The sequence below is a fragment of the Ursus americanus genome, chromosome 16 (assembly GCF_024610735.1).
Source record: "Ursus americanus isolate L20-20 chromosome 16, mUrsAme1.1.p, whole genome shotgun sequence".
Taxonomy (NCBI): Eukaryota; Metazoa; Chordata; class Mammalia; order Carnivora; family Ursidae; genus Ursus; species Ursus americanus.
In genome coordinates, this window is record NC_142142.1 from 537,855 (window position 1) to 551,709 (window position 13,855).

General features: G+C 37.1%; 1 protein-coding gene across 10 annotated transcripts in view; it reads left to right on the forward strand.

Annotated features, from left to right (window-relative positions):
• The window catches only part of SBF2 (SET binding factor 2), a 460,355-nt gene that overhangs the window by 79,574 nt on the left and 366,926 nt on the right, over nucleotides 1-13,855 (forward strand). The gene's annotated exons all lie outside the window — the stretch shown is intronic.

Here is a 13,855-nt window from a genome sequence, read left to right on the forward strand (position 1 = left end):
TGTTTTTCTTGCTGAAATTGTTTTATTGAGAGTTTGTCAGTACCCATCAAACTGTTAACTTAAAGTGGTCACATTTTATGATATCTATGTCCTAACTAAAAACCAAAACCAAAACCAAAAAAACCCCAGAGTGATATAAATACAGTGGGATAGGAGTAAGAAGTGAGTGTGCTGTGCTGACTAAAGAAATTTCAGATAAAACTTGAATCTGAAACACCTTTGTATAGATACATGATAGTATCAAAACATGTTTTAAAAAGATTTACAAGTTTCATTCAAAAGTAACTTCAATAAATCAAGAGTCCTGTGGTCACCAAAAGACCTAATAGAACACCAGGCTCCACTGTTAGTGGTCCAGTTATCCAGAGCAGCAGTTCTCTACATTTTATCAGTTAGATCAGCTCAGTAATCTCCGGTATTATATTCAGCTCTGAGTACTACTTAGACCGGCACATACTCATTTTCTTATAATCATCATGGTTGTCATCAGTTATCGTCAACATTTATATAATGTTTACCTTATGCCAAATACTTGTTGAAATATTTTACATGTATATTAACTTACATTTTTTCATAAGAACTTTAAGAGTTAGGTAATAGTATCCTTTTTTAATGATGAGAAAAAATGAAGCACAGTGAGGTAATGTAATTTTCCCAGGGTCGCATAGCAAGTAAATATGGAACTGGATTAAGACACAGGTAGTGTAGATCCTGAGTCCCTGGTCTTAACCATGTAAGAAATACAAAAATATTGGGATCCATGGGACAAATTGAAAATATTTAGAGAAGATTGGGACATTGGGGAGAGGCATAGAGGAGGAGGAAGGGGGACAAGATTTTCGTTAGCTGTATTCAAATATTTGAAGGACTGTCAAGTAGAAATGGGACTAAATTTATCGTGTATCCCAAGAAGGTAGACTGTGACCAACAGGTAGATATTATAGCAAAACAGATTTTTTTCTCAGGTTTTTCTTTCATGTAAATAAAATCAAATACCTGTTAATGTAATGAAGTATTTATTACCAAATATTTCCGTTTTCTAGGGGTGCTATAACAAAGTACTACAAATTGGGGGTAGCTTAAAACAACAGAAATTTATTCTCACCATTCTAGAGACTAGAAGACTGAAAGGAGGGTGTTAGGCAAGGTTGTTTTCTCTGGAGGACTCTGAGGGAAAGTCTATACTGCCCTGTCTCCTAGCTTTTCGTGGTTGCCTGCAGTCCTTGGTATTCTTTGACTTATACCTACAACTCTACAGACTCTGCTTTTGTCTTCAAGTGGTATTTTCCCTGTGTGTTTATCTGTGTCTCTGTTTATTTTATTTAAGATTTTATTTGTTTATTGGGGGGTAGCTCGAGCAGGAAGGGGGGTAGAGGGAGAGGGAGAAGCAGACTCCCCGCTGAGCAGAGAGCCTGATTTGGGGCTCGATCCCAGGACCCTGGGATCGTGACCTGTGCTGAAGGCAGATGCTTAACCAACTGAGCCACCCAGGCACCCAGTGCCTCTGTTTTTTATTACCAGGGCACCTGTCATTGGATTAGGGCATACCCTAATCCACTATGACCTCATCTTAACTAATTATATCTTCTAAGACTATATTTCCAAATAAGGTTTCATTCTGAGGTTTTAGGTAGACATGAATCTTTGAGATACACTATTCAACTTGGTGTATCTAAAAACTAAACATATTTCCTGTCCTCTGGGGTTTTACATTGTTCAAAGTCATCTAAAGATACCTATCTATTTTGTGATGAAAACCCAAAAGGTCTATATAGAGAGAGTCAGAAAAGAGAAAAAAATAACTAATCTTAAATTTTAACAGACATACTTGTCTTCTCAGTTTTAATTCACATATTACGTTTAGTGTCATTTTTAAAATAAAAGAATTTGATAAATTGATTATGATAATATACATGCATAATTAAATATTTCATGTTTCAGTTTCTCAGAAAGATCTTCTGCTGTGATAATCATCCAAGGATGAGATAGGCTGCCTTCAGAAACTGCACATTTGTGTCATAGTACCTGTCCAAACACAGACTAGAAGAACATGGTGAAATATAGGAATGTATATATTACAGATGAGTTGGATTCTTTTTTTTTTCTTTTAAAGATTTTGTTTATTTATTTGACAGAGAGAGCGACAGCCAGCGAGAGAGGGAACACAAGCAGGGGGAGTGGGAGAGGAAGAAGCAGGCTCATCGCGGAGGAGCCTGATGTGGGGCTCAATCCCAGGACCCTGGGATCACACCCTGGGCCAAAGGCAGACGCTTAACAACTGAGCCACCCAGGCGCCCCTGTGTCAGGATTCTTTTCGTCCTTCCATAGATTATGGTAGATTCCATTCTGACTGTAGGCAAAATTTAAAGAAGACATTTCTCCCAGATTGTCTTGCTTCTGGTAACAGAAGTATATCAGCATCATTGCAATGAAGATTTTCATCACTCTAAAAAGGTCTCTTGCACACTTTTCATTCAAATCAATTCTTGATACCCGTTCCTAGCCCTGGGCAAGCACTGATTTCCTTTCTATCAGTATAGATTAGTCTTTTCCGCAATTTCAAAGGAATGGAATCCTGTGGTATATAGTTATTTGTGTTGGCTTCTTTTGCTCAACATTGAGATTTGTCCATGTTGTTGCAGATATCAGCGATTTTCTTTCCCATTTAGTGCTGAATAATATTCCATTGTGTGGATACACTACAATTTGTTTATTCATTTACCTGTTAATGACCCCAGATACTCATAGTTTTTGATGCTATGGCATATGGTATTTTTTATTTAAATTTTTATTCCTAGCGTACAGAAATACAATCAATATTTTTATACAGACTTTGAGGTCTTGCTAAACTTATTTATTCTAGTGCCTTTTTTTATTTTTTAGGCTTTTTTATGAGTTGTTTGCAAATAAAGACAGTATTCTACTTTCATTGCACTAGTTAGGACTTACAGTACAGTGTTGAATAGAAGTCATTATAGTAGACATCCTTTTTCTGAATCTCTGTGGGTAAACATTCAGTCTTTAACCGTTAAGTATGATATTAGCCATAGGCTTTTTATGAATCCTCTTTATCTACTGAGGAAGTTGTATTTGTGCTTTGCTGAGGTTTTTGTTTTGTTTTGTTTTTTAATCATGAATGGGGATTGTATTTTGTCAAATGTTTTTTCTGCATTTATTGAGACAGTTCTAAGGTTTTCCTTTTATTGTCTAATATGATTTATTTATTGATTTTAATGGCAGTACCACATTTTCTTGATTTCTGTATTAAGGCAGGGAGTGTAAGTCCTTTCCTGCTCAATTTTGATTCCACCCCCTGCAGTCTGTCCAGTATGGGAGCCTACATCGCTCCAGCAATTTTAGTTCTTTTTGTGAAGTGTTGTCCTTGCTCTTCCATTTTTTTTTTTTTTTTTTTAGAGATTTTATTTATTTATTCGACAGAGAGAGACAGCCAGCGAGAGAGGGAACACAAGCAGGGGGAGTGGGAGAGGAAGAAGCAGGCTCATAGCAGAGGAGCCTGATGTGGGGCTCGATCCCATAACGCCAGGATCACGCCCTGAGCCGAAGGCAGACGCTTAACTGCTGTGCCACCCAGGCGCCCCTGCTCTTCCATTTTTAGTTGCTGTTTTTAAATTGGCTGTTCAGCTTTCCAGTGAATACTTGTTGGCTATCTTAGGGTTCTCTTGTTTTCTCGTCTGCTGTTCTCAAGCCATTATTTTTGCTTCCTTCTTACTCTTGCACAACAGATGCTGATACTTTGCAGGGTTTGTGATTATTAGTAGTTTTCCTCCAATTGCAGTATTTTGTATATATACTACAGCACATCGTTCTGCATCATATCCCCAGAACTTTTTCATCTTGCAAAACTGAATCTTTTTATTAACTGAAAAACAACTCTCCTTTCCCCCTTGCCCTCGGCCCCTGGCAACTACCATTTCACTTTGTTTCTAAGAGCTTGGCTACTTTACATACTGCATGTAAATGCAATGATGCAATATTTGTTTTTTTGTAATAGATTTATATTATTTAGCCTAATGTCCTCAAAGCTCATTCATATTGTAGCGTATGACAAGATTTCTTTCTTTTTAAAGGCTGAATTATATTCCATTGCATGTATATGCCACATTTTCTTTATCCATTCATCTGTTTTTGCTTTTGTTTTTTAAGAGAGGGGTAGAAAAAGGGGAGGGGCAGAAGGAGAGTGAGAGAATCTTAAGCAGGCTCAACACCCAGCCTGGAGTCGATGTGGGGCAGGATCTCACAGCCCTGAGGTCATGACCTCAGCCAAAATCAAGAGTCTGAGGCTTGACAGACTGAGCCAGCCAGCCAACCCGATTCATCTGTTAATGGATTCTTTGGTTACTTCCACCTCTTGGCTACTGTGAATAATGCTCCAGTAAACACGGTGTGCAAGTATCTCTTTGAGGTCCGGTATACGATTCATTTGGATGTATACCCGAGTTTAGGATTGCTGGATTATATGGTTATTCTGGTTTTTATTTTTTGAGGAACTTCCATACTGTTTTCCATAATGGCTGTAATCGTTTTACATTCTAGACAACAGTGCACAAGGGTTCCAGTTTCTCTGCATTCTCACTAACACTTTTTATTTTCTGGATTTTTGATAGTGGGCACCCTAATCTGTGTAAGGTGACACCTCGTGGTTTTGATTTGCATTTTCCAATGATTACTGATATTGAGCATCTTCTTTATGGTGTTAGCCATTTGTATCTCTTTTTTCCAGAAATGTCTGTTTAAGTCCTTGCTTATTTTTTTATTGGATTAGTTGGTTTTTGTTGTTAAGTTGTAGGAGTTCTTTTATTATTTTTAAGATTTATTTATTTTAGAGAGAGAAAGCATGAGCGGGGGAGGGTAGAGGGAGAGAGAATTTTGAGCCAACTTCCCGCTGAGCTCAGAGCCCAATGCAGGTCTCCATCTCACGACCCTGAGGTCATGACCTGACTGGAAGTCAAGAGTCCGAGCTCAACTGACTGAGCCACTCAGGCGCCCCGGTTGTAGGAGTTCTTTATCTATTCCAGGTATTAACCCTTATCAGAAACATGGTTTGCAAATATTTTCTCCCTTTCTGCAGGGATACATTTCATCGTGCTGATTGTTTACTTTGTGGCACAGGAGTTTCTAGTTTTGACGTCTATTTTTGCTTTTGTTGCCTGTGCTTTTGATGTTATATCTGAGATATCATTGCCAAATTCAGTATCATGAAGCTTTTCTTTTCTTTTTTTTTTTTTAAAGATTTTATTTATTTATTTGACAGAAAGAGAGACAGCCAGCGAGAGAGGGAACACAAGCAGGGGGAGTGGGAGAGGAAGAAGCAGGCTCATAGCGGAGGAGCCTGATGCGGGGCTGGATCCCAGAATGCCGGGATCACGCCCTGAGCGGAAGGCAGACGCTTAACGACTGCGCCACCCAGGCGCCCCATGAAGCTTTTCCTCTAGGTTTTCTTCTTAGGAGTTTTGTAGTTTCAGGTCATGGGTGTAGGTCTTTAATCCATTTTGAGTTAATTTTTGTATATGGTATAAGATAAGTGTCCATCTTCATTCTGTCACACATGGATGTTCAGTTTTCCCAGTACCATTTACCGAAGAGACTATTCTTTCCACATTGTGTAACCTTGGCGATCTTGTTCATATACATGAGGGTTTGTCTCTGGGCTCTCTGTTCTGTTTCATTGGTCTTTATGTCTGTTTTCATTCTAGTTCAGTTGTGCTATTTTGATGCTGCCTGTTTTAATTAATTGAGAAATAATTGATATATAACATTATATTAATTTTGGATGTACAACATAATGATTCAATTATTGTGAGATGATCACCACAATAAGTCTATTTCTTGGGGGGAACTTTTAAGATTTACTGTCTTAGCAACTTTCAAATATGTAATACAATATTATTAACAATAGTCACCATGCTATAGATTATATCCGTGTTACTTACTCATTTTATAACTGAAAATTTATATCTTTTGACCCCCTTCACCTGTTCTTCCCTTCCACCCAACTCCCCCCAACCTCTGGCAAATAATCTGTTCTCTGTATCTGTGAGCTTGGTTTATTTTTTTAAATTCCCCATATGATTAAGGTCATCTGGTATTTGTTTTTCTCTGACTTATTTTACTTAGCATAACACCCTCAAGGTCCATTCAGTTTGTTGCAGATGGCAAGATTTCTTTCTTTTTATGGCTGGATAATATTCCATTACACACACAGACACAGACGCACACACATACACACTACATTTCCTGTATCCATTCATCTGTGGGTGGACACTGAGGTGGTTTCCAGTCTTGGCTTTTATAAGTAATGGTGCAGTGAACGTGGGGGTGCATATGTCTTTCTGAGTTAGTGTTTTCATTTTTTTCAGATAAATCCCCATATTGTTTTCCATAGTGGCTGCACCAGTTTATCTTTCCACCTGCAGTGCACAAGATTTCCCTTATCTCCCCATCCTTGCCAGCACTTGTTTTGTTTGGTTTTTTGTCTTTTTTATGATGGGCAATGTGTTGGGTGTGAGGTGATGTATCATGGTTTGATTTGCATTTCCGTAATGATTACTGATGCTGAGCACCTTTTCATGTGCCTACCTGTTGGCCACCTGTATGTCTTCTTTGGAAAAAGGTCTGTTCAGATCCTCTGCCCATTTTTAAATCAGATTGTTTTATTTTCTTTTGAATGAATTTTTTTTTTTTAAGATTTTATTTATTTATTCGACAGAGATAGAGACAGCCAGCGAGAGAGGGAACACAAGCAGGGGGAGTGGGAGAGGAAGAAGCAGGCTCCTAGTGGAAGAGCCTGATGTGGGGCTCGATCCCAGAACGCCGGGATCACGCCCTGAGCCGAAGGCAGACGCTTAACCGCTGTGCCACCCAGGCGCCCCTTGAATGAATTTTTATGTATTTTGGTTATTAGTCCCTTATCAAATGTATGATTTGCATATATTTTCTCCTAGTTGGGATGTTGCCTTTTCATTTTCTTGATGGTTTCCTTTGCTGTGCAGAAGCTTTTTAGTTTCATGTAGTCCCACTTGTTTATTATTATTATTATTTTTTTGTTGCCTTTGCTTTTGGTGTCAAATAAAAAAAAAGAATCATCACCAAGACTGATGTCAAGGAGCTTACTGTCTGTCTATATTTTCTTTTAGGAGTTTTATGGTTTGAGGTCTTATGTTTAAGTCTTTAATCCATTTTGAATTGATTTTTATGTGTAGTGTAGGATGGTGGTTCAGTTTCATTTCTTTTGCATATAGCTCTCCAGTTTTCCCAGCACCATTTATTGAAGAGCGTGTCCTTTTCCCAATACATATTCTTGGTTCCTTTGTTGTAAATTAATTGACCATGTATGCATAGGTTTATTTTTGGGTTCTCTATTCTGTTTCATTGATCAGTGTGTCTGTTTTAATGCCAGTACTATACTATCTTGATTATTATAGCTTTGTAACATAGTGTGAAATCAGGGAGTGTGATGCCTCCAGCTTTGTTCTTTCTAATAATTGCTTTGATTATTCAAGGTCTTTTGTGGTTTCTTACAAATTTTAGGATTGTTTGTTCTATTTCTATAAAAAATGCTATTGGAATTTTGATAGGGATTGCACTGAATCTATGGATTGCTTTGGGTAGTATGGACATTTTAACAATATGGAAGAACTCTTCCATTAATGAGGATGGAAAACCTTTCTATTTATTTGTGTCTTCTTTAATTTCTTTCATCAGTGTCTTATAGTTTCCAGTATACAGGTCTTTTATCCCCGTGATTAAATTCATTCCTAGGTATTTTATTCTTTTTGCTGTAATTATAAATGGGATTATTTTCCTAGTTTCTCTTTCCAATAGTTTTTTCTTTATTAGTATATAGAAATACAATCAATTTTTATGTGTCGATTTTGTATCCTGCAACTTTTCTGAATTTGTTGATTAGTTCTAACATTTTTTTTGGTGGTCTTTAGGGTTTTCTATATATAATATCATGTCATTTGCTAATAGTGACAGTTTTACTTCCTCTTTACCAACTTAGATGCCTTTTATTTCTTTTTTTCCTCCTGATTGCTCTAGCTAGGACTTCCAATACTATGTTTTAAAAGTGCCAAGAGTAGGCATCTTTGTCTTGTTTGTGATCTTGGAGGAAAAGCCTTCAGCTTTTTACTGTTGAGTAAGATATTAGCTGTGGGATTGTCATATATGGCCTTTATTATATTGAGGTACATTCCCTCTACACCCACCTGTTGAGAAGTTTTATCATAAATAGATGTTGAAAAGACCTTACTCAACTTATACTTGAAAGTTTGTACCCTTTTATTTATTTTATTTTATTTTATTTTTTTTAAAGATTTTATTTATTTATGTGACAGAGAGACAGCCAGCGAGAGAGGGAACACAGCAGGGGGAGTGGGAGAGGAAGAAGCAGGCTCCCAGCGGAGGAGCCTGATGTGGGACTCGATCCCGGATCGCCAGGATCACGCCCTGAGCCGAAGGCAGACGCTTTAACAACTGCGCTACCCAGGCGCCCCGAAAGTTTGTACCCTTTTAAAAATCTCCCCCTATTTTCCCTACCCCCAGTATAATGCTAAGTGAAAAAGCTGTACAGAAAAAGACAAATACGGTTCATTATTAATAGAGCTAAAGAAACTTTTGTTTTTGCATGTAAATAATAATTTACATTTAGTTTGAAATGTACTAGCCAGTCAGAAAGTCCATACTTAAATTCCCACAGTTTTTCATGAATATCTTTGCAGTATTAACATATAATAATGGACTGAGTATGGAGTTTGCTAGGTGTATAAATCACCTAAAAGACAAAGTCAGTGTGAGAAGACGTCTTCGTGTGTGCGATCCTGCACTTACAGGCAATTTTGAATTGCTTTTTAAGCCATAAAAGGATGTCAGCTTTTAAGCTTTTTCTTTTGGACACTCCCTTACTTTTTATTTGGATTCTTGAAGGTTTACATTTCTCATCTTTGGGCTTAAATGATGCTGCTAGTACGTCAAAATAGAAGTCAGAAATAGCTCTGTTCCAAAGTGTGGAATTTTTTAGTTTGGAATTTTTTAGTCTGTTTCTGATTTCATTAGACTCATGACCTGATTTCTAAACAATACGGTTTTCTTTCCTAATCTTTACTGTCGTTATACTGTGCCTACATCTTCCCTTTTATTTGCATTTCAAAAACCTCAATTTAATTTCTAAATATTCTCACAGCAAGTTTTATCCTTCTCTCCTTAGCACCTAACACAAGACCTGGCATAGTGTTATTGTTGAGTAAATGAATTTATGTGATAGTTTACTTGCCAGCTTTTCTGAATTTGTTCTTTTACCATCTGCGTGGTTTCCTAGACCAGAAAAATTGGTAGGTTGTTCTAAAACTTCAGGTATGATCATTGCTTTCTGTGGCAAATCATTCTGGTTTGGGTTTTTTTGTTTGTTTGTTTGTTTTTGTTTTTGATAATTGTCATTCTTACAAGGTTCTTTCTTTATGATGACTCAAAAATAACTCAGAATTACATCTTTCACTCTAGTCTGCTCCACTCTATTTTCTTTCATATAATAGCTCTTCAGGTATTTGGAGCACGATATTCTCTAATGCCCTTCCTACTTTTCTTTCTAAGTTTTCTGACTAAATCTTTTAATGTAATTGTTCCAGATCTTTTACCAGTTTGAAAGAGCTGATCTATCAGGGTGCTCGTTAGGTTGTCTTTCTAGGTTGGATTCTTTAGGGACAAGTAATACAAACCTATTCATTCTAGCTCGAGGGAAGAATATCATAAAAATACCTCTGAAGTTTGGTGACAGACGTTATAGTCCTGCCAGAGTTTACTGGAGGTAGAACTTAGCGGTACAGCCTTCCTCTTGTGGCATCTCTGCTTCCTTCTACTTGTGTAAACTCTTCACTTATTTCTGCTGGCAAGTCTGCCTAGAGTTTCTGTTGTTCTATAACTTGGGTTTTACACATGACCCCCTGTGGTGCCTGACCTTTCTCTACATCATAGCAAGTCTTTTTCTTCCTCCTCCTTCCTCCTCCTCCTCCTCTTCTTCTTCTTCTTCTTCTTCTTCTTCTTCTTCTTCTTCTTCTTCTTCTTCTTCTTCTTCTTCTTCTTTTTAAGATTTTGTTCATTTATTTGACACAAAGAGAGAGAGAGAGCGAGCAAGAACAAGCAGGGACGAGCAGCAGAGGGAGAGGGAGAAGCAGGCTTCCTACCGATCAGAGAGGCCCATGTGGGACTCGATCCCAGCACCCGGGGATCACAACCTGAGCCAAAGGCAGATGCTTAACTGACTGAGCCACCCAGGCGCCCCCATCATAGCAAGTCTTGCTACATTTTTTTTCCTACTGCTTTAGTCTCATTTTTCCTATTCAGAATTCCCTCGCAGTAGGATTTGATTTGTCTAGCGTACCTTTTACAGCCAGGTCGTTCTGGTCCTAAGTTGCTTGCCAGTTTATAGATGCCCTTGCCCACCTAATAGTCCCATTTATTTATTCAACAAATATTTTTATTAAGTAATAAATACCAGGAATTATTCTAAGTGCTTAGGATACGTCAGTAAACAACGTAGGACAAAAATCATTGTTTTCATTCTAGTGAGATGAGACAGACAAGTAACAGTAAATATAATAACCAAATAAAGGATTTAGTAATTTCTTTCTGGCTGGTGAGAGGAGTGGTAGGATTGTGTGTCCCTGAATGTGACTGCTGCCTTTCCTTGATGCCGTTTTTGATAGAAAAGGGTGTGAGGGGCGCCTGGGTGGCTCAGTCGTTGGGTGTCTGCCTTCGGCTCAGGGCGTGATCCTGGCGTTCTGGGATCGAGCCCCACATCAGGCTCCTCCGCTGGAAGCCTCTTCCTCTCCCACTCCCCCTGCTTGTGATCCCTCTCTCGCTGGCTGTCTCTCATAAATAAATAAAATCTTAAAAAAAAAAAAAAGAAAAAGAAAAGGGTGTGAGCAGATGGACATCATATAGCAAGTCTAGTGTAGGTAACCTCTGATCTAGTTGTTTAGATAAACATATCACAGAAGAAGATTTATTGAATTGTAAGAGTAGCATCTGTCAAAGTTCAGAGTCTATATTAAATCCAGTGGTATATATTTTGTACATCTGTACTCTAAGTATACACAGAAGACACTCAAATAACTAATTTTTGTCAATTGGTACAAACAACAAATATCAAGCATCCTGTTTTGTGTAGAGCAGAGTGTTAGATTTCTCCGCCTAATCGATCCTTACTCAGTCAGTTGTTCTTCTGCAGATATACTTCTTCTTTATAGTTTCTGGCAATGGCACACCTGTAGTATATTAGTTAGCAACCCCAGGGAAGACTGTTGGGCTCTTCTGAGGTCATTGGCCAAAGCTAGAACAGTCACTTTGTCAGGGGGGAGATGGATGGTTGGATCACCCTGGGTCACTTGCTAATCTTTGTGGCTGAGCTGGGTAGCCCGCAGCCCTACCAGGACCCAGGGGAAAGTGGGTTACCAAACATAAAGGAGGGAAAAGTGTGTCTGACCACACCAGTATTTCCTCACCCTTCCTAAATTTGTTTTGGACAGATTGTCTAGCATATATACTTTTTTCAAAGAAAAGCATTTCCAAATGTGCTGGTGTCCTGCTGAACATCCCTCTTTTAATATGTTAACTACATCAGTCATCATATTTCTTAATTTTATAATGGGGTAGTAGACTAGGGACTGGAAAGAAAACATGAAGGCACTGATTAAGTGCCCCTTCCTTTTCCAATTTAGCTACATACAGTGCAGTGGACGATCACAATTTTGTCTGCCTAGGAAGTGGTCCCCTTTCTTTTAAGGAATTTCTTCCTCCCCAACCCAATAACTCAGCTTCATTTAATATGCGGTGCAAATAAGAGCTGCTTCCACAGCCACTCTGGTTGACATGGCGTACTTTACTTCTGGACATAGGGATCAGTCTGCAGTGGACCTCTAACTCTAGAACATTCTTCCCTCACAGTGGCTTGCTTCTCAATGTAAAATGCCACTTCTCAGCACTTTTACATACAACCACTATTGCCTATAAGTGTCAGATAAAATACATAAATTAGGAAAATGAGTTTAAATATTCAGACTAAATGCTTAAAAATCAAGAAACAAGAATCAAACAATGCTTACTTTTTGTACGATACCTTCATAAGTTCCTCAAAAGTTGGTAGCTGCAGCAATTTATATATTTAAAAACCAAGCTATTGTAGGTCTTTCCACATTTTATTTGTAGTGAGATATTATTTTACCAATTTTCTGGTCATTTTTCTAACCTAATTCCCATTTTCAGATAACATTATCATATAACTGAAAGTCATATCACTCATGAATCATATTTCTTTGTGCATTTTGAAATGTCAGTATTTCAAACTGAGCTTTCATGTTATCGAAACACTGCATATCATTTTAAAATCAGTAAGTATGTTACTTCTGGAGAACTTTTGAAAGTTATGCTGCTGCCAAAGAAGAACTTTTAATCTCTCAAATTGACAGTAATTAAAGCAAACAAATGTTTAGAATAACAATAGTTGGTAAGAATGTGGTGAAAATGCCAGTCTTATACTTAAAGAATTTACAGAATGTAAAAAGAGTGTTGAATGTCTTCTGGTGGGCCCAATGGCATTGTGCTAGTTGTAAAATTTTTCATTCTCTTTGACCTAGTAGTTGTATATCTAAGAATTTTTCGGGGGAAAAGGAGGGTGAGGATAAAGATTCCTATAGAAAGATGCTTTTTATAGCATTATTTATAATTGTGAGAAACTAGAAAATGTATGTTTAACATCAAAGGCTTATTGTGAAATACCAAGTAATAAATGAATAGATAAAGCTAGAGTTTAGAATGATCTCAATTCTGTAGAAAAAATACATGTGTACGAAAATACATGTGTATACAAAAAAACAGGATAAAATTGTCTAAAATATTAACAGAATTTTTCTCTAGCTATGGAATTATGGGTCATTTCTTCTTTATATTTTTATGTATTTAAAAATTTTTCTTCAGTTAACGTTTATAATTTTTATAATTAGTAAAAATTAATATAAAGTATTTCTTGAGCCTAAAGTACATTATATATCGTTCTCAGAACTGAATAAACAGTATATGGATACCTTGTTAAATGTAAGATGGATATCATGCATTTATCTCTGTTTGAAAAGACAGGGAAATGTGAGTTGAAAATAATTTCTGTTGATATTCACAAATTTATTAAAATTAACATTTAACTCAGTATAAACTAAATGCCAGGCATTCAGGATGCTCTGTGTTTGGGGATACAAAGATGGTACTGAAAGAAAGAAAAAGCTTATTGTCATTTCTCCTAGAAGTTTTCCATAGTGTTCTCTGCTAAGCTGGATTAGGTTCCCTTCTATCCTTGTACTTACCATAATATACTGAAATTATCAGTTTATTTGTCTGTTTCTCCTAATAATTATGAGTTTTTTGAGGATAGAGACTATGTCTTTTTCATTTGTTTATCCCCAGTACTTAGCAATTTGTTGAATTAGCTCTGCTTGCCATGTCAGAAGTGGTTATGTTTGAGGTAGATTTTGAAAAAGTAAGTGCTTGTGATAAACCACAGATGAGGATTTCCTTATAATGATGGATATATGAGGAGTTACTGTACTACAGCGGTTGTTCATTTAATTGAGAATGTTTTTATTTTGCCTTTTCCAAATGTGACCTCATTTTTAGAACACAGTACTGAGTTGTTCAGTTAAATGAATTTAACTTTTTGTGTATCTCTTAAAGATAAAAATTTGGCCATCAAGTGATTGAACTCTAGATAAGGGAGAGGGTGATAGATGATGGTGGATAATTTCTTAAATTAGCAAATTGAATCAGGTGTTAAAGGCTCCCTTCCGGTAGG